Raw genomic sequence first — 18,776 nt, 5'->3', positions numbered from 1 at the left:
CCAGCAATTTTACCTCTTTGTACTTTAAGTGAAAGTCTCATAAATGTGAACAAAGATGCATGTGCAAGAATGTGCTAATATTTTTCTGGGTGATTGCCTGCATCATCTGGGCTTGTTAATCTTGATTCTTGGCCCTAGGAGTTGGGCCCAACAATCTGCATCTTTACTAACATGGTACTTTCCACAATTTGAGAATCATGGCTGTTATTTTAGTTTAGTTTATTTTACTTATTTTTTTAAGATTTAATTTATTTGATAGATGGAGAGTATGAACAAGGGGAAGGACAGAGGGACAAGGAGAAGCGGACTCCCTGCTGAGCAGGGAGCCTCACATGGGGCTCCATCCCAGGACCCTGAGATCATGACCTGAGCCGAAGGCAGACATTTAACCTACTGAGTCACCCAGGAGCCCCTTTTGTTGTATTTTAATTATAAGTTGTTTGGTTTTGTTTGTTGGCTGTTTACTTATGGTAGCTGTTCTGCAAATATGTGTTAATAGGATCTACAGAAAAGTGAGGAAGGAACAACTGTATCTGTAATACTTGTCCATCAGGATTATTTGGAATGTGACGTAATTTTTATTTTGTAGATGAAGTGTACAGTTTTCCACCATATGGATATATTTTTTGTACCTATTAGTCATCCTACCCATATGTTTCCTTGACTCCTGTATAACTATAACTCCTATGTAACTGGTAGTGAAGTTTAGAGGGTTGATCATGTTCAGGTTTGAATTTTGAGGCCGATGATAATGGACAGATTACTTCACAGCTTGTACCATGTAAAGCCATCACAAAGCAAATATCTACTTTTTTTTTAATGAATGATAATTTTTTTTTAAGATTTTATTTATTTGACAGAGAGAGACACAGCAAGAGGGGAATATAAGCAGGGGGAGTGGGAGAGGGAGAAGCAGGCTTCCCGCTGAGGAGGGAGCCGGATGTGGGGCTTGATCCCAGGACCCTGGGATCATGACCTGAGCCAAAGGCAGACGCCCAATGACTGAGCCACCCAGGTGCCCTGGCAAATATCTACTTTTGTCTGTTTTCTTAGTAGTCATTAATGATCATTGCTTAGGTTAAGATAATAGTCTATCAAATTTTTTTAATGTTGTAGTTGGGATACTTCTATGAGGAGAAAATTTCTATAACCTCTTTCATTGGGGTAACAGTCTGTAACCATGAATTTTTTTTAAGTAACATGTTGGTTCTCTAGAATTCTACGGTTCAGATTTTTTGAAATACGTCATTTTAAATTCATAAATTTGGACACATTTGATAAATCTAACTATACTGCAAACTTATTTTCATACTCAAATTCTCTCATTTTAGCAAGTGGAAGCCTCTTCAGATTGTGTTGTGACATCTTTTGATACACACTAATAATTTTTAATACTTTTTTTTCTTACTTTGTGGAATAGATGTCCCACAGCCTAGAAATCACCATTTCTCTAAGGAGAGCTGGTTGCTTTTAAAAACACCAATCTGAGGACCCAAGATCGTCACTGCTCTAGACTTCACATATTTATTTTTACCTATTTAGTAGCACTAGTTTGCTGTGCCTTGTGATTTATAATCCATAAGGTAAAATTCAGCAGGTGCTGCTTTTAGAAATTGATAATTTATTCAACTAGTAACTCATGTGTAAAGTGTTGCTTGTAAATCACCTAATTGGCAGTCATCATTTTAAACTAATTTTATTTAGGGAATATATGCCTTAAATATGCAGGTTAAAAATTCATCCTTGATATTATAGATGTTTCTGTGAGTTTAGATGATACTAACATACATTTATTTATTTATTTAAAAGATTTTATTTATCTGACAGAGAGAGACAGTGAGAGAGGGAACACAAGCAGGCAGAGCGGGAAAGGGTTTCCCACTGAGCAGGGAGCCTGACGTGGGGCTCAATCCCAGGACCCTGGGATCATGACCTGAGCCGAAGGCAGACACTTTAACGAGTGAGCCACCCAGGGGCCCCTTATACTGATGTTTATTTTGAGTAAAGTAAATTACTCTTCATGATGTAGATAGGCCTCTTTCAATCAGTTTACAGGACTTTAGAGGAAAAGACTACCTTGAAACTCAAATTCCAAAATCAACTTTTCCCTGAGCCTCCAGTCTTGCCAGCCTTCCCTACAAACTTTAGACTTGCCAGCCCCCACAACTTATAAGGCAATTCCGTAAAATAAATGTGTTTTCTCTGTCTCTGTTTCTTTCTCCCACTCTATACCTCCAGGTGCTTGTTTTTCTGGAGAACTCTAAAACAGATTTTTGTTCTGAAAAGTGGGGTGCTATTATAACAAATGCCTAAAAATGTGGAAGCCACATAGAAATGGTACTCTGGGGACACCTGGGGGGCTCAGTTGGTTAAGCAACTGCCTTCAGATCAGGTCATGATCCTGGAGTCCCCAGATCGAGTCCCTCATCAGGCTCCCTGCTCGGCGGGGAGTCTGCTTCTCCCTCTGACCCTCTTCCCTCTCGTGCTATCTCTTATTCTCTCTCTAATAAATAAATAAAATCTTAAAAAAAAAAAGAAAGAAATGGTACTCTGTGGAGGCTGGAAAACCTTCCAGGTAAATGGTAGAAAAACTCTAGATTACCTTCAAGACACTATGGGTAGAAATAGTTAAGTTGCCCTGGGAGGTCTTAAATGGAAACACTTTGGAAACTGGAAGAACAGTGATATTTGTTACAAAGTGGTAAAGCATTTGGCTGAATTATGTTTTAGTGTTTTGTGGAAGATAGAATTCAGGAGTGATAAACTTAGATATTTAGCTGAAGAGATTTCTAAACAAGGTACTGAAGATATGGTCTTTGGTTTCTTTATTGGAAAAAGATGGAAAGACTTTATATTCTCTCTTACTCATGCCATTTATGTTACTTTATTAAAATTCCAAAATTTTGGATAGTTGGGGGGTGCCTGGTATTTTGTATTAATACTATTTGCTTTGAGATATTCTGTTCTCAATCTCTCTAAATTGTCCCTTTATGTATCTGAGAAAATAAAAGCACTTTAGAATGTCCTTACTCTGGGGCACCTGGGTGGCTCAGTCGGTTAAGGGTCTGCCTTCTGCCTTCGGCTCAGGTCATGTTCCCAAGATCCTGGTATTGAGCCCCACATCTAGCTTTCTGCTCTGCAGGGAGCCTGCTTCTCCCTCTCATGCTTCTCCCCCTGCTTGTGCTCTCTCCGTCAAATAAATAAGATCTTTTAAAAAATAAATAAAATCTTATGAAAAAAATGTTCTTACTCTGCCATACACATTTCCTTAATGGAGTTCCCCAAGGTCAAGCACCAAGTACTTGCTACCTCTATGCCCAGACTTCCATAGGCCCCTCCTCTAATACTAAAGCAACAATCAATTTTATTTTATTTATTTATTTTTTTAAAGATTTTATTCATTCACTTGACAGAGAGAGAGAAAGCGAGAGCAGGAACACAAGCAGGGGGAGTGGGAGAGGGAGAAGCAGACCTCCTGCCAAGCAGAGAGCCTGATGCGGGACTCGATCCCAGGACCCTGGGATCATGACCTGAGCTGAAGGCAGACGCCCAACGACTGAGCCACCCAGGCGCCCCCCAACTATCAATTTTAAAAAACATGATAGGTATAGTAGATCCTTTAAATGCAAGATGTAGGATGCTAATGACCCAGAGGTCTCAGTGATCTTAGGTGTACTCAAAGTCTTAATGTAACTATTTTAATTAATTATATTTTATATATATGTACATATTTTAAAGATTTTATTTATTTGACAGAGAGAACTTGTGCACAAGCAGGGGGAGCAGCAGAGGGAGAGGGAGATGGAGAAGCGCACACTCTGCTGAGCAAGGAGCCCCACCCAGGACTCAATCCCAGGACCTCAGGATCATGACCTGAGCTGAAGGCAGATGCTTAAACAGACTGAACCACCCAGGTGCCCCAGTCTGTTGTAATTTTATATAAACAATAAAAACATGTTGTCTTTTTAACCTTGGGGGGGGGGGGGAAAGAAAGTTAAGGCCTTGAAAGGAAGATTATTATCCAGTACTTTCTTAATAGATTTCTTCTGTGCTATTGCTTTTCCTGTTTTTAAAGCACTTCGTGATTTTAAGATATATGAAGGACAAATGGCATTCAGGGAATTTGAGACTCTGTATGACAGAAAAGTAGTATATACAGCTTATACGTTACTGATATTTCCAACAGTGTGGTATTTGTAGTTTTTATATTGTTTGTTGTTTGAAAGATTTTATATATTATTCAGGTCCTCACAGAGAAAGTATGTGATGTCAGATTCCATATTACAGTACAGGAATACAATATTATTTGGCTTTTTACTAGTAACTTATTTATTTTTTACTATTTTAAGCAAGCCGTGCGCCCAATTTGGGACTCCAAAGCACAAGATGGAATCCCTAGGCTCCGCTTATTAGTAACTTTGAAACATAGTTTGGGTCCCAAGTTCCGTATGGAAAGATACGATCAGAATTTTAAGTAATGAAAATACAAAATACATGTTTTTGGAGTTAACTAAGTGCCTATTTTATCAAGTATATTTTTCGTTTTCTAATTCTTTTTAATTCTTTTAAGCTTTAAATTCTGTTTAAGCAATGTGTAGAAAAATGCGTATATAATTCCAGTACTCTACATATATATTTACTTAAAAATATGTAATATGAAAGTCCACTATTTAAGAAGCTATTACACAAGACTTACATTTCAGAGGCTCCTACATCTTGAAACAAGGTTCATGGAAAAGACAATATACCTTAGCAATTCATCTTTATTGAAATGTGCGAAACCATTTCAAGAGTATAATCCTTTTGCACATTACATTGAAAGCAGGTTCTCTGATTTTTTTTTTTTAATTAAGCAGGTTGGTAGTTGCTCCAGGATAACCTTTCTTCGTCTTCCCTTGTCGATGCACTCATTTATTTACACTGGCAAGCGAATTTTCATTTTATTTCAAAGAATTTTCTTTTTTAAGCGAAGATTAAAAACGGCGGGGGTTGCTAATTTTTTCTGCAGTCACAGGGATGAAGAAAACACATTTTCGGCGCGCAGGAGTTTGAAGACTTGCAAACACCTCGAAAAGGCAGCTCGAGGCGAAGAGGCGGATGGTCTCCAGGGAGGGCCCGGGTGTGGCTGAAGCCCAGGAGAGACAGTGCGGGACCGACAGACCCGGTCAAGTGCGGGCCGCCTCCTTCGCGGCCGGGTGGACCGACCAGGGCTTCGCGCGGGCTTTACGGCCGAAGCGGCGGCAGCAGCGCGTGTGCGGCAGCGACGGGCGGGAGCGCGGAGGAGGCGGAAAGAACGTTGCGACAGACTTCGGCCGCCGGAGACCCCGCCGCTGGGAGGCCATAGGGCTCCCCGGTTGCGGGGCCTGAGCGGCGCCAATACCAGACACCAGGGTATCCGCACTTCGGTGGGTGCCTATCTACCCTTCCGCATTTTCCTGGATCTCTCTCCCGGGCGGTGACGTGACGTGCTGACGGCGGGCCCGTGCCGGGGAGCTGGGCCCGCTTTTTGTCAGCTCGGAGCTCGGCCCCTCCTCCCTCCCTCCGCCCGCCCCACTAGCCGGAGCCCGGCCCAGTGCTCCAGAGAAAGGCCGGCCTGCAGCACCAGCCATCGTCGCCGACCGCCCGCACGCCCGTCCGGTGAGTTCCGGCGCCGCCGCGGCCGTGGGGCCTAAGGCTAGGGGGGTGGCCTGGTCGGCGGCGCGGATGACGCCCTTCCGCCTAGGCCGGGCGGTACGGCGCAGGGCGCAGAACAGGCCCGGAGGAGGCCGCAGTTAGGCCGGGGAGGAGCCTGGTCGCCCTGAGCGGCGGCGGAGGTGCGCTCGGTTATGGGCGGGGGGGGGGGGATAGGGAGAGGAAGTGGGGGTAGAAGGAGGATCGCCGGGTGACCGGAGAGACAGCGTCGAGGTGTCGGGTCGGCGCCGCGGCCTGCCTGGGGACTTCGAGAGGCCGAGGCCTAACAGGCGAAGGCTGAGGGCGTGAGGTGAAGGCCGCAGGCAGGCCGGAGCGATTTTCGCTATGTAAATAGTGGCGGGGGAGGGGGGAGCGACGGGGGACAAGATGGTGGCGGATTTACGGCTGCTGCTTGGACGGTTGAAGGGGTTGTCGGGAGGAGGAGCCGCCATCTTGAAGGTGGCGTTTGAGGAGAAAATTCCGCTACAGCCCGTGAGGGGGTGTGGGAGAGCCGGCGGCGGCGGCGGCGGCGTCTCTGGTGACCGGCCCCCGAGGCCCGGCACGGCAGCGTGTGCGCGCCGAGGGGGCGTGCTCGGTTCTCATGGCTGCCGTTAGCCTTGCCGCCATGTTGGACCCTCGTGCTACCGGCGTTTGGTAGCAGCACCACTCTTTGTGACAGTCGTCCTTCGATGGCTGTTTTCCTCCCATTCCTGCTGCATCGCTTTTGGTCCTCCTCCATTTCCCACTGCTTGTAGCCATCTCAGGTCGGTTGGCAGTCTCTAAGATATTTTTTAAAGCAGGCCATATGTGGCTCCTAGGGCGCCCACAATGAGGTTTTCTACCAGTTGTCTCCCCGAGAATCTTAGTAATAAAAATTGGAAAAATTTGATAGCGAAAAAAGTTCTCTAAACTGCATTTTACAAACCTGAAATCGGAGAAATAGATGTTTGAAGGCTACTTTCTTATTTGGAAAAACTTTGAAATCTCCGTTTAAGTGATTATTGATCACTTTATACTAGTTATTGAGTAGAAGATGAGTTTCTGTTGAATCATAACAAAATGTGATGTGCTGTGTATCCTTCACGTACCTGGTTCTATTTAGATACTCTGTTGGTGGAGTTTTAAGGTGCAGTTCCGTACCTTACTGTACTTTAGACTAGCTTACTATTGAACTTTGATGGTGAGCTCAGTGCAACCGATGCACGGTGTAAGGAAAGATAATGAAGGTTCTTAAAATGCACGTGATGGTTGCAGTAACTTCGCTTGGTAGGTTACCATAGGAAGGCTAAGTCTCCATTTCCAGCAACGGGAAAGTGAAATCGGTGGCATTTTGGGAACGTTACTTATTGAAACAATGGTGGGACTTTGTTAGGTTCAGGAATCAGTCTTGCTAAAGGTGACAGTAAATTTTACAGTTTATTCTAGAGTGCGTAGGATAGGTGGGGAAGTACTGGAAATCCTCCGTGAAAAGGGTAAATAATGAAATCTGGAGAGTGATTTCTAGCAGAGTGATGAAACACCTCGGCTGTACTTCATTTATTTAGCAGTTCTGGATCCAGTCATTGGAAAAGTTTCAAAGTTGAAAAATAATGACAGCAAGTAGTAAGTAAATCACTCTTTTAATTACTAGGAAAATTATCAAGAGTGTTCTTGCTTTTCACGTGATTCATCTCTCCTTGACAGCTGTTCTTTTCTATCCTAAATTCTCATTCCAATAATCTATTGCTGAGAAGTGTTAGACTTCCTATAATGAATAAAAGTTCATTTGCCATGGTTGAAAATTACAGGACTTATTTTAGGGAGTCACTTTGAAAAGTAGAAGACTAATTCCTAAAAATTTCAAATGGCCTCTTTCCCCCCAAAGTAATTCCTTCCAGAAAATAATCTTTTTTAGCCTTCACTAAGTCAAAAGTTTTATTTTGATTTAATATAAATGTCCTAGATTAGAAAGTTTCAGGAAATATGTAGAGTACTTGTTTCCTGAATTTTGTAATATAAAAAACAACTTTTCCACTTTCCTAGCAACAGGTCAAGCACTGGTGAGAGGGATTCTCATGTTTTTCATGAAGATCCACATTTAAGAAAGTTTGAGAAATTGAAATTAGGAATTTCAGGATTACAGGAGACAGACTAGAAGCAAGTTGCTAATGCAGCCTAGTTGTAGAGGTGTTAAGGGAAAACATAAACTGTAGAAGTAGTTGCTTTATATCTTGACAGCTGGGAAAGACATAGAAGAGCTCTAAAGAAGATAGAATTGTTTGCTGCACAGTACTTACAGCAGCAGCAGATGTTCCAGTACAGCAACAGTGGATGTTCAAGATTAAGATTAATTTAGAGTCGAATATATAATTAAGAAGACAGGTAAGTGTATAACTTTAAAGATTTTCTATAAAAAAATGTTTAACCATAAATGTTTTTTGCTTGAAGAGGTAGACGTTGATGATCTGGAAAGCTGATTGGTAGATTATTAATTAGCCAACTATCATGAATAAATCAGATATTAATTTTTAATTTATGTATATTTTTCAGATGCACCTTTCCTAATTTTAAAAAACACAGTGCTTTTTGTAAATGCTTACTTTCTGACTTTACATTTTTATTTTCACTAATTAACCTTGGTGTTACTTGTTTCTGCACGTTGGAATCACAAACTTTATTTTTTTTAGACTTCATACCCCAGTTTTTAAAATCCCTCAACCCCATAAATTACTTTTTTTTAACTTATCTAAGAAAGGTAGATCGCCATCTGATACATTTAATTTCTTCAACTTCATGCTACTCTTCTGTTTTTACCTAGGGTTTCTTCTTTTTTCTTTTGCTACAGGAAAAATGCCTTTTAGTCCCACCTATTCTGCCTGTACTTCATTTATTTAGCAGTTTGACACTCCTCTTGATGACTTCTTTCTCTGTCTCATAAATATAACTAGGCTTGATAATTCCGTAAACATTTCACTTAAACTGTTTCTTTGCACCAGTCCTTTTATTTCATTTTATTCCAGTTACTTATAAATTCAGTGTTTACCAAATTGTGAAACTCTTCTGCACCATGTTAATTGAGGTGTCACATAAAAGTGTTTCTGTTGGGTTGCCTAGGTGGCTTAGTCATTTAACTTTGGTCTGACTCTTGATCTCAGCTTCGGTCTTGATCTCAGGGTCGGAGTTCAAGCCCCATGGTAGATTCCACACACACACACAAAAAACCAACCAAAAAACTGTTTTCTGCTTTCTCTTCTGTGGTTCTTCATTTTTTTGCTTGTTAAAGATTTTACTTTTAAGTAATCCCTGTACCCAGTGTGAGGTTCAAACCTACAACCCAGAGATTCAAGAGTCCCAAGCTCTACTGACTGAGCCAGCGAGGCACCCATGGGGGTTCTTTTTAAGGCTTATATGGGGGCTGTCCCTTTAGTTCATTCCTCTTATTCTTTCTTCTTGTCCTCACTGTCTTATTATGCTCACCTTGTCTTAAGTTTCTTACCTAGCATTTCCAGTTGCCTGCTGAACCCAGCTATTTTATGCAGCTGGCTTGTTGATATTCTGTGCTTAATATGGCTGAAATAAAATTTGACAGAGACATAGTAAGTGCTCAAGAATGTTTACTGAAAATCTTGTTATTCTGTGGAGTTCTTAAAAATCTCCTGCTTCATTTCTTTCTGTTTGTGACTCATTATTTTCTCAGGCTCACTCTTCTGTGTCACATGAAGCAATGTAGATATGTTTAATTTAGCATTAAATCTGTTATATCCTAATTCTAGATGATATTTTGTGTCCACAAATTTTGAAGATCCTAATTGTAGAGATAGTTTCTCATATTTGTTCTGTAATGATCTGGCACATAGACATCATTTCCAAAAAATACTATTTGAATGATTTACTACTGAGATTTTGATGGAGTTGAATAGCTTTCCATTTTAAATTAACTAGTTAAACAGATACTGTGTTCTGACAGACATTAGTACACTGTATCCATGTTATGAAAGCACCAGGTCAAAATGGAAACTCAGGAATAACTCCATTTTTGGAATGTGTGCAGCCCTTTATTCTTACCAAATTATTTTTCAAAAGAACATTTTATTTTATTTTTTTAAAAGATTTTATTTATTTGATATTTTTTTTTTAAAGATTTTATTTATTTATTCATGAGAGACAGGGAGAGAGAGAGAGAGAAGCAGAGGGAGAAGCAGGCTCCCAAGGAGCAGGGAGCCCAATGCGGGACTCAATCCCAGGACCCCGGGATCATGACCTGAGCCGAAGGCAGACGCTTAACCATCTGAGCCACCCAGGCGCCCCAAAAGAACATTTTATAAAAGGCCTCTTATTACTTATACAATGTAAAATAAAGAAGTGATTCCTTTTTTTTTTTTTTTTTTTTTTAAAAGCAGTCTCCAAGCCCAGCTTGGGCTTGATCTCACAACCCTGAGATTGAGAGTCCTGTGCAGGCTCTAATAACTGGGCGAGCCAGATGCTCCTCACTGCTTTTTTTGCAAGAGGATTTTTTGTGAAGGAGAGGTATACATCAAAGAATCTGCAGTCTTCCAGGGTCGGGTTGATCAGTTGGTTGAGTGTCAGCTCAGGTGATAATCTCGGGGTTGTGGGTCTCTGTGCTCACTGGGGAGTCTGGTTGAGATTCGCTTTCCTTCTGTCTGTGCCTCCCTCTTGTGATCGCTCCCTCTCTCTCTAAAATCAATAAACCTCGGTGGGGTTGGGAATCTATACTCTTAAAGGTTTTTTTTTTTTTTTAAGGTTTTTTTATTTATTTGACAGAGAGAGACACAGCCAGAGAGGGAACACAAGGGGAGTGGGAGAGGGAGAAGCAGGCTTCCCACGGAGGAGGGAGCCCAATGTGGGGCTTAATCCCAGGACCTTGGGACCATGACCTAAGCCAAAGGCAGACGGTTAACTGACTGAGCCACCCAGGCACCCCACTCTCAAAGGTTTTTAAAAAATATAATTAATATTAACATATTAAACATTTAAATGATAAAATGCTCCAAAATTACTGGAAAGGGTCACTTAGATAAATTAAGTGGTAACATTTTCTTTCATATTTGTTTCATCTTTTTTTATTTAAAGAAATGCCTGCAAATTCATTTAAAGGGTTTCCCTCACTTCATCCCAGTTTTCTTTTTTCCTAGAAGTCATTGGTATCCTCACATGTATGTACTGAAATAATCTTTGTGTGCTTTACCTTTATAGAGAAGGTTAAGTTAAGTATGTCATTTAATATGTTCTGGTTCTAGATTATTAGTTCTTAAAATGACCTGGAACCTGTGACGATCTCTTAAAGTGCCTGTGAGGGAAAGATTATTTTTATAGTAACACTATTTACCTTTTGTACGCTCATCCTGCCATAAATGTAGTGTACTGGGTTTTCCGGACACTAATGTAACATGGTGCTTCAAAAAATGGAATGAAGAAGCAGAGGGAGTCAGCTGTCTTTTAAACTAAATATTAGAGAGACATGCAAAAGATTTAACTTTTAATTTTTATTTTATTTTTTAAGAGAATGTAGGTTGAATAGTCTCATTTGACTTTTTTTTTAGTGTTTTTTTAAATCACCCAGTGCTCAATACCACAAGTGCACTCTTTAATCTTCACCTCCTATTACCCAACCCTCCCTAACCACCCCCCAACCATCAATTTGTTTTCAATAGTTAAGAGTTTGTTTCTTGGTTTGTCTGTCTCTCTTTTTTCTCATGTGATCATTTGTGTCTTGAATTTCATGTATGAGAGAAATCATATGGTATTTGTCTTTCTCTGACTGACTGCACTTAGCATAATACTCTGTAGCTCCACATATGTCGTTGCAAATGGCAAGATTCCATTTTATGACTGAATGTTCCATTGTGTGTGTGTGTGTGCGCGCAAATAATGCTCCTATAAACCTAGGGGTGCATGTGTCCCTTTGAATTAGTGTTCTTGTATTTTGGAGCTAAACACCCAATAGTGTAATTGCTGGATCATAGGGTAGTTCTGTAAACTTTTTGAGGAACCCTCTTTACTCTTTTCCAGAGTGGCTGCACCAGCTTGCATTCCCACGAATAGTGTAGGAGAGTTCCCCTCTCCACATCCTCAGCAACATGTGTTGTTTCTTCTGTTGTTGATTTTAGCCATTCTGAGAGGTGTGAGGTGGTATCTTATTGTTTTGATTTGCAGTTCCCTGATGAGAAGTGATGCTGAGCATCTTTTACGTGTCTGTTGGCTGTTTGAATTTTTTTTTTTTTTTTTTAATTAAGCTCTGTGCCCAACATAGGGCTTGACCTCAGGATCCCGAGATCAAGAGTTGTATGCTCCATTGACTGAGCCAGCCAGGCTTGCCTGGATGTCTTCTTTGGAGGAATGTCGGTTGGTATCTATGCCCATATCCCCCCCCCTTCTACCCATTTTTTTTTTTTTTTAGATTATTCATTTTGGGATGTTGAGTTTTATAAGTTCCTTCAGTATTTTGGATACTAACTCTTTATTTGGATATGTCATTTACAAATATTTTCTTCCATTCCGTAGATTAGTTATTGTTTCCTTCACTGCACAGAAGCTTTTCGTTTTGATATAGTCCCATTAGTTTATTTTTGCTTTTGTTGCCCTTGCCTAAGGAGACGTAGAACACTGTTGTTACAGCTGATGTTAAAGAAATTACTGTCTATGCTCTGTTCTAGGATTTTGTTGGATTCCTGTCTCACATTTAGGTCTTTTATCCGTTTTGAGTTTATCTTTGTGTATGGTGTAAGAAAGTGGTCCAGTTTCATTGTTCTGCATGTGGCTGTCCAATTTTCCCAGCACCATTTGTTGAAGAGGCTGTCTTTTTTGCATTGGATATTCTTTCCTGCTTTTTGAAGATAGTTGAGCATAGAGTTGTGGGTTTATTTCTGTTTTTTTTTTTTTTTTAAGATTTTGTTTATTTGAGAGAGAGAATGAGATAGAGAGCATGAGAGGGGGTAGGGCCAGAGGGAGAAGCAGGCAGGGAGCCAGATGCGGGACTCGATCCCGGGACTCCGGGATCATGACCTGAGCTGAAGGCAGTCGCCTAACCAACTGAGCGACCCAGGCGCCCTATTTCTGGGTTTTCTATTTCTATTCTGTCCCATAGATCTAGGTGTCTATTTTTGTGCCAGTACCATACTGTTTTGACCACCACGGCTTTGTAATATAATTTAAAATCTGGAGTTGTGATGCCTCCAGCTTTGCTTTTCTTTTTCAAGCTTGCTTTTTTATATGGGATCTCTTCTGGTCCATATACATTTTAGAATTGTTTGTTTTAACTCTGAGAAATGGTGGTGTTATTTTGATAGAGATTGCATTAAATGTGTAGATTGCTTTGGGTTGCATAGACAATATTTTTTTTCTTTTTTTTTTTAAGATTTTATTTATTTATTTATTTGAGAGAGAGAGAATGAGAGATAGCACGAGAGGGAAGAGGGTCAGAGGGAGAAGCAGACTCCCTGCTGAGCAGGGAGCCCGATGTGGGACTCGATCCCGGGACTCCAGGATCATGACCTGAGCCGAAGGCAGTCGCTTAACCAACTGAGCCACCCAGGTGCCCACAATATTAACAATATTTGTTCTTGCATCGCATGAGCGTTCCTTGTGTTTCCGTTTCTTTGTATCATCTTGAGTTTCATTCATCACTGTTCTGTAGATTTCAGAATACAGATTGTTTACCTCTTGGGTAAGGTTTATTCCTAGGCGTTAAGAAGGTTTTGGGTGCAATTATAAATAGGATTGATTCCTTGATTTCTCTTTCTGCTGCTATGTTAGCGTATAGAAATGGAACAGATTTCTGTATATTGATTTTTATCCTGGTACTTTACTGAATTCATGTATCAGTTCTAGGAATTTTTTTGCTGTCTTTTGTCTTTTCTGTATAGATTATCATGTCATTTGCAAATAATGAAAGTTTTAATTCTTCCTTACCAATTTATATTCCTTTTGTTTCTTTTGTTGTCAGCTGAGACTAGGATTTACAGTATTATGTTGAATAACAGTGGTGAGATGGACATGCATATCTTGTTCCTAACTTTAGGGAAAAGGCTCTTAGTTTTTCCTTATTGAGGATATTAGCTGTGGGTCATTCATATGGCCTTTATGATGGTGAGGTATGTTCCCTTTTAACCCACTTTGTTGGTGGTTTTTATCATGAATGGATGTACTTTGTCAGTAGCTTTATCTGTGTCTTTTGAAATGAACATATGGTTGTTCTTTCCCTTATTGATGTGGTGTATAATGTTGATTGATTTGCAAATACAGATCCACCGTTGAAACCCAGGAATAAATCCCCCTTGATTGTAGTGGATGGTTTTTTTATTGTGTTGTTGGATTTATTTTCATAGTGTTTTGTTGAGAATTTTTGCATCTTTGTTCATCAGAGGTATTGGCTTGTACTTTTTTTTTTAGTGGTGTCTTTATCTGATTTTGGGTAATGCTGGACTCAATGAATTTGGAACTTTTCCTTCCTCTTATTTCTTGGAATAGTTGTTTTGTTTTGTTTTTTAAGATTTTATTTTTTTGAGAGTGAGCATGAGCAGAGGGAGGGGTGGAGGGAGAAAGAGGAAGACGACGACTCCTCACTGAGGGAGGAGCCTAAAGCAGGGCTTGATCCCAGGACCCTGAGATTATGACCTGAGCTAAAGTCAAATGCTTAACTGACTGAGTCACCCAGGCACCCCTATTTTCTGGAATAGTTTGAGAAGTATTAATTCTTTAAACGTTTGGTAGAATTCACCTGTGCAACCACCTGGGCTTGGATTTTTGTTGGGGGTTTTTTGGTTAATGTTATTAATATATCTGTTAAGATTCATTTTCTTTGCTGATAATCGGTCTGTTCAAATTTTCTATTTCTGTTTCAGCTTCCTGGCTGTATGTTACTCTGTATTTCTCCGTTTTTTCTATGTTGTCCGATGTGTTGGTGTATAGTTTTTCATAATATACCCTTATAATTGTTTGTATTTCTTGGTGTTGGTTTTATTTCTCCACTCTAATTTGATCTCTCTCTCTCTTTTTTAAAGATTTTATTATTTGAGAGAGAGAGAGAGAGCACAAGAGGAGGGAGCGGGAGAGGGAGAAGCAGACTCCCCGCTGAGCAGAGAGCCTGATGTGGGACTCTATCCTGGGACTTCAGGATCATCACCTGAGCCGAAGGCAGTCACTTAATCAACTGAGCCACCCAGGCGCCCTAATCTCTCTTTTTTTAAAGATTGTATTTATTTATTTATTTGACAGAGAGCGACACAGCGAGAGAGGGAACACAAACGGGGATAGGAGAGGGAGAAGCAGACTCCCCGCTGAGCAGGGAGCCCAATGTGGGGCTTGATCCCAGGACCCTGGGACCATGACCTGAGCTGAAGGCAGAGGCTTCACGACTGAGCCACTCAGCCCCCCTCTTTTTAAGATTTTATTTTATTTTTATTTTTTTAAAGATATATATATATATATATTTTTTAATTCATTTGACAAAGACAGTGAGAGAGGGAACACAAGCGGGGAGTGGGAGAGGGAGAAGCAGGCTTCCCGCGGAGCAGGGAGCCCGATGTGGGGCTCGATCCCAGGACTCTGGGATCATGACTCAAGCCGAAGGCAGACCTAACGACTGAGCCACCCAGGTGCCCCAAGATTTTATTTATTTGACAGAGAGAGATACAATGAGAGAGGGAACACAAGCAGGGGAAGTGGGAGAGGGAGAAGCAGGCTTTCCGCTGAGCAGGGAGCCCCATGCGGGGCTCTGTCCCAGGACCCTGAGATCACGACCTGAGTAGAAGCAGATGCTTAAGGACTGAGCCACCCAGGTGCGCCTAAATTGTTACATCTTGATGGAATGTCTACCTTATGATTATATAGTGCTCTTCTTCATTTTTTGTTACAGTCTTTGTTTTAAAGTCTAGTTTTTCAGATACAAGTATTGCTATACCAGCTTTGTTGGGGGGGGAAGGTTTTATTTATTTGAGAGAGAGAGAGAGTGCAAGCAGAGGGAGAGGGGGAGAAACAGTCGGCCCTGAGCAAGGAGCCCGAAGTGGGGCTCAGTCTCAGACCTGAGCCCAAAACAAGAGTTGTATGCTTAACCATCTGAGATACCCAGGTGCCCCTACACTGGTTCTTTTTGACATCCATTTGCATGATGGATGTTTCTCCCTCCCATCACTTTTTTTTTTTCTCTTTAAGGAGAGCATGGGAGCAGGGGTGGGGCAGAAGGAGAGAGAGAATTTTTTTTTTTTTTTTTAAGATTTATTTGAGAGAGAGCACAGGAGGGGAGAGAGGGAGAAGCAGACTCCCTGCTGAGCAGGGAGCCCCATATGGGACTCGATCCCAGGACTCCAGGATCATGACATGAGCCGAAGGCAGTCACTTACCCAGCTGAGCCACCCAGGCGCCCGGGAGAGCGAGAATCTTAAGCAGGCTTAATGCTTAGCGTGGAGCCTGTCACAGGGCTAGATCTCACAACAGACATGACCACCTGAGCCAAAATCAAGAGTTGGTCACTTAACTGAGCCACACAAGCACCCCTCTTCCCCTCACTTTCAATCTACAGGTGTCTTTTGGTCAGAAAGGAGTCTTTTGTAGGCAGCATGGCAGTCTTTTGTAGGTGGGTCTCTCCCCTTCCCCCTGACCCCCAGCAATGTGGAGCCCAACACAGGTCTTAAACTCATGATCCTGCTATCAAGACCTGACCTGAGGTCAGATGTCCAACCAACTGAGCCACCCAGGCACCTCAGGTCTTGTTTTTTAAACTCATTCCTTTAGCCTATGTGTTTTTAGTAGATTTACATTGAAAGTAATTATTGATAGATATGTATTGCCATTTTATTGTTTCTTGGTTGTTTCTGAAGGTTTTCTCTGATCTTGTCTTTCATGGTTTGCTGGCTTTAGTGATATAGCTTGGTTTTTTCTTACTCTTTTTGTATTAGTGGTGTTTGATTTGTGGTTACCATTAGGTTTGTATTTGCCTCTTGTGCATATAGCAGTCTATATTAAGTTGATGCTCATTTAGGTTTGAACCCATTTATACCTTTTCTCTCCATGTTTTTGTTATATGCTGTCCTATTTTACATTCTTTGATTTTGTGAGTTTCTTGACTGATTTTTTATTTTTTTATTTTTTTAAAGATTTTATTTATTTACTTGAGAGAGAATAAGAGATAGAGAGCACGAGAGGGAAGAGGGTCAGAGGGAGAAGCAGACTCCCCGCCGAGCAGGGAGCCCGATGCGGGACTCGATCCCGGGACTCCAGGATCATGACCTGAACCGAAGGCAGTCGCTTAACCAACTGAGCCACCCAGGCGCCCCTGATTTTTTAATAGAAGTGTTCATTTTTGCTGTTTTTGAGTTTCCTACCCTCCTTATGTCATTTTTGGTCTTTTTTTAGAGTCCTTTAGAGACTTTATTAAAGAGTCCCTTTAATACTGCTTTCAGGACTGGTTTAGTGGTCCCAAACTCCTTTAGTTGTTGGGAAACTCTGTTCTGAATGATATCTTTGCTGGATAGAGTATTTTTGGCTGTAAGTTTTTCTCAGTCAGCCCTTTGAATATGTCATGGCACTGTCTCCTGGCTTGGAAAATTTCTGCTAAAAAACCTGTTGGTAATCTTAAGGGGTTTCCTTTGTATGTGATTATTTTCTTTTGCTGCTTTTCGTATTTTTTCTTTATTACTGTTTTTTGTCATTTTAATCACAGTATGTCTTGATATGGATCTGCTTTTCTTGATTTTGTTTTGGGATCTCTGTGCCTCCTGGATCTGCATATGTTTCCTTCCCCAGATTAGGGAAGTTTTCAGCTTTTATTTCTTCCCATAAATTCTCTGCCCCATTTTTTGTTTCTTCTTCTGGAAGGCCTATAAAACAGGTATCAGTATATTTGATGGAGTCACTAAGTTCCCTAAGGCTTCTCTCATTTTGCATAATTCTTTTTTTTTCTCTTTCGTTCAGTTTGATTACTTTCTATTACTCTGTCTTCTAGGTCACTGATTTGTTTCTCTGCTTCTTCCAGCCTGCTGTTCATTCCCTTAAGTGTGTTTCTCATTTTGTTTATTGAGTCCTTTATCTTTGCTAAGTTATTCCTTATCTCTATGTTGATGGTCTCACTGATGTCCCCCACTCTCTCAAGTCCAGTGAGTATCCTTTTTGATCATTGGGTTTATATTTTTTATCAGGCATGTTACTTACATCTGTTTAACTTGTATCTCTGGTAGCAGCTTTGACCTCATCTTTCATTTGGGATAGATTCCTCTGACTTGTTTTGTCTAAGTCTCTGTACCTTTTTCTGTGTTGTGAAAGTCATCCATGTCTCTTGTTCTTGAGGGTAAGGGTTTTATGAAGAGGTCCTGTAGTGCCCTGCCAGGTAGTGTTCCCTATTCCCCAGGCCTGGTGCTTCAGGGTGTGTTTCTGCTGTGTGTGCTTTCTGTTGTTTTGGCTCTTCTGTCCTCCAGACCAGTTGTCTGCAGAGGCTCTTCTTGCCTGCTGTGGGCAGTGTTTGGTCCCTGGCCAGAATGTGGTGAATTTTAACTAGGTGTGCTCTGGTCGGCTTGTGAAATGAGACCTTTGCCACTGCTGCTGGATCCGAAGCCTCACAAAACTCCAGGTGGCCAGATGCTGTGGTTTGGGCTGGTCTTCTGGGGAAGGGCCGCCACATTGGTACTGAGGCAAGGGAGACTGGGAAGGGTGGTTCTTCTGTACTGTGGCATGAGTAGGGCAGGGTTTGGTGTAGGCATGTTAGGTAAAGCAAGTGTCTGCTCTGTGCTGTTTACCACAGGTGGCCCTGTTCTTATTCTGAGGGGCAGGGAAGGGAAATGGTCCCCGCTAGATCCTTTGTTCTGAGGGAGGGTCTCCCTGTGAAAGCTGCCTCTTTGGGACATGCTCTGAGATGAGCAACTAACTTTCGTGTGCCCCAGGCTTTAAGTTCGTTCCAAGAACTCATAAAATTCATTCCCTTTTGCTTTTCAGGTCAATTGCTGGTGGCACCATATCCTTCTTCCCTATACCACATCTGAAGAATTACCTTCAGTGTGGCCTCTTCTCTGCCTTTAGCTGTGGAGTCTTCAGATCAATTTCTGGGGTATTTAGGATAATTTGATAGTTATCTAGTTGTGTTCATGTGACTGCATGAGTCTAGAGTCCTTCTATTCTAC

General features: G+C 41.3%; 1 protein-coding gene and 1 pseudogene across 10 annotated transcripts in view; one reads left to right on the top strand and one right to left on the bottom strand.

The window, feature by feature from the left end:
* The first annotated feature begins 5,277 nt into the window (after window positions 1-5,277).
* Window positions 5,278-18,776, top strand: part of LOC148162067 (zinc finger X-chromosomal protein-like) — a 54,697-nt gene continuing 41,198 nt past the window's right edge. For 2 of the 10 annotated variants that reach the window (XM_088020301.1, XM_088020299.1), the window contains exon 1: window positions 7,287-8,031. The gene's annotated coding sequence lies outside the window, so the exon portion shown is untranslated. The other 8 variants (XM_088020302.1, XM_088020300.1, XM_088020303.1 and 5 more) reach the window with 8 other exon arrangements.
* Window positions 5,719-6,429, bottom strand: LOC148162068 (uncharacterized; annotated as a pseudogene).

Source organism: Eumetopias jubatus, unplaced genomic scaffold (genome assembly GCF_037043125.1).
Source record: "Eumetopias jubatus isolate StellerSeaLion01/CBP00866 unplaced genomic scaffold, mEumJub1_p1.0 scaffold_23, whole genome shotgun sequence".
NCBI lineage: Eukaryota > Metazoa > Chordata > Mammalia > Carnivora > Otariidae > Eumetopias > Eumetopias jubatus.
This window is presented reverse-complemented; position numbering and strand designations above follow the sequence as displayed.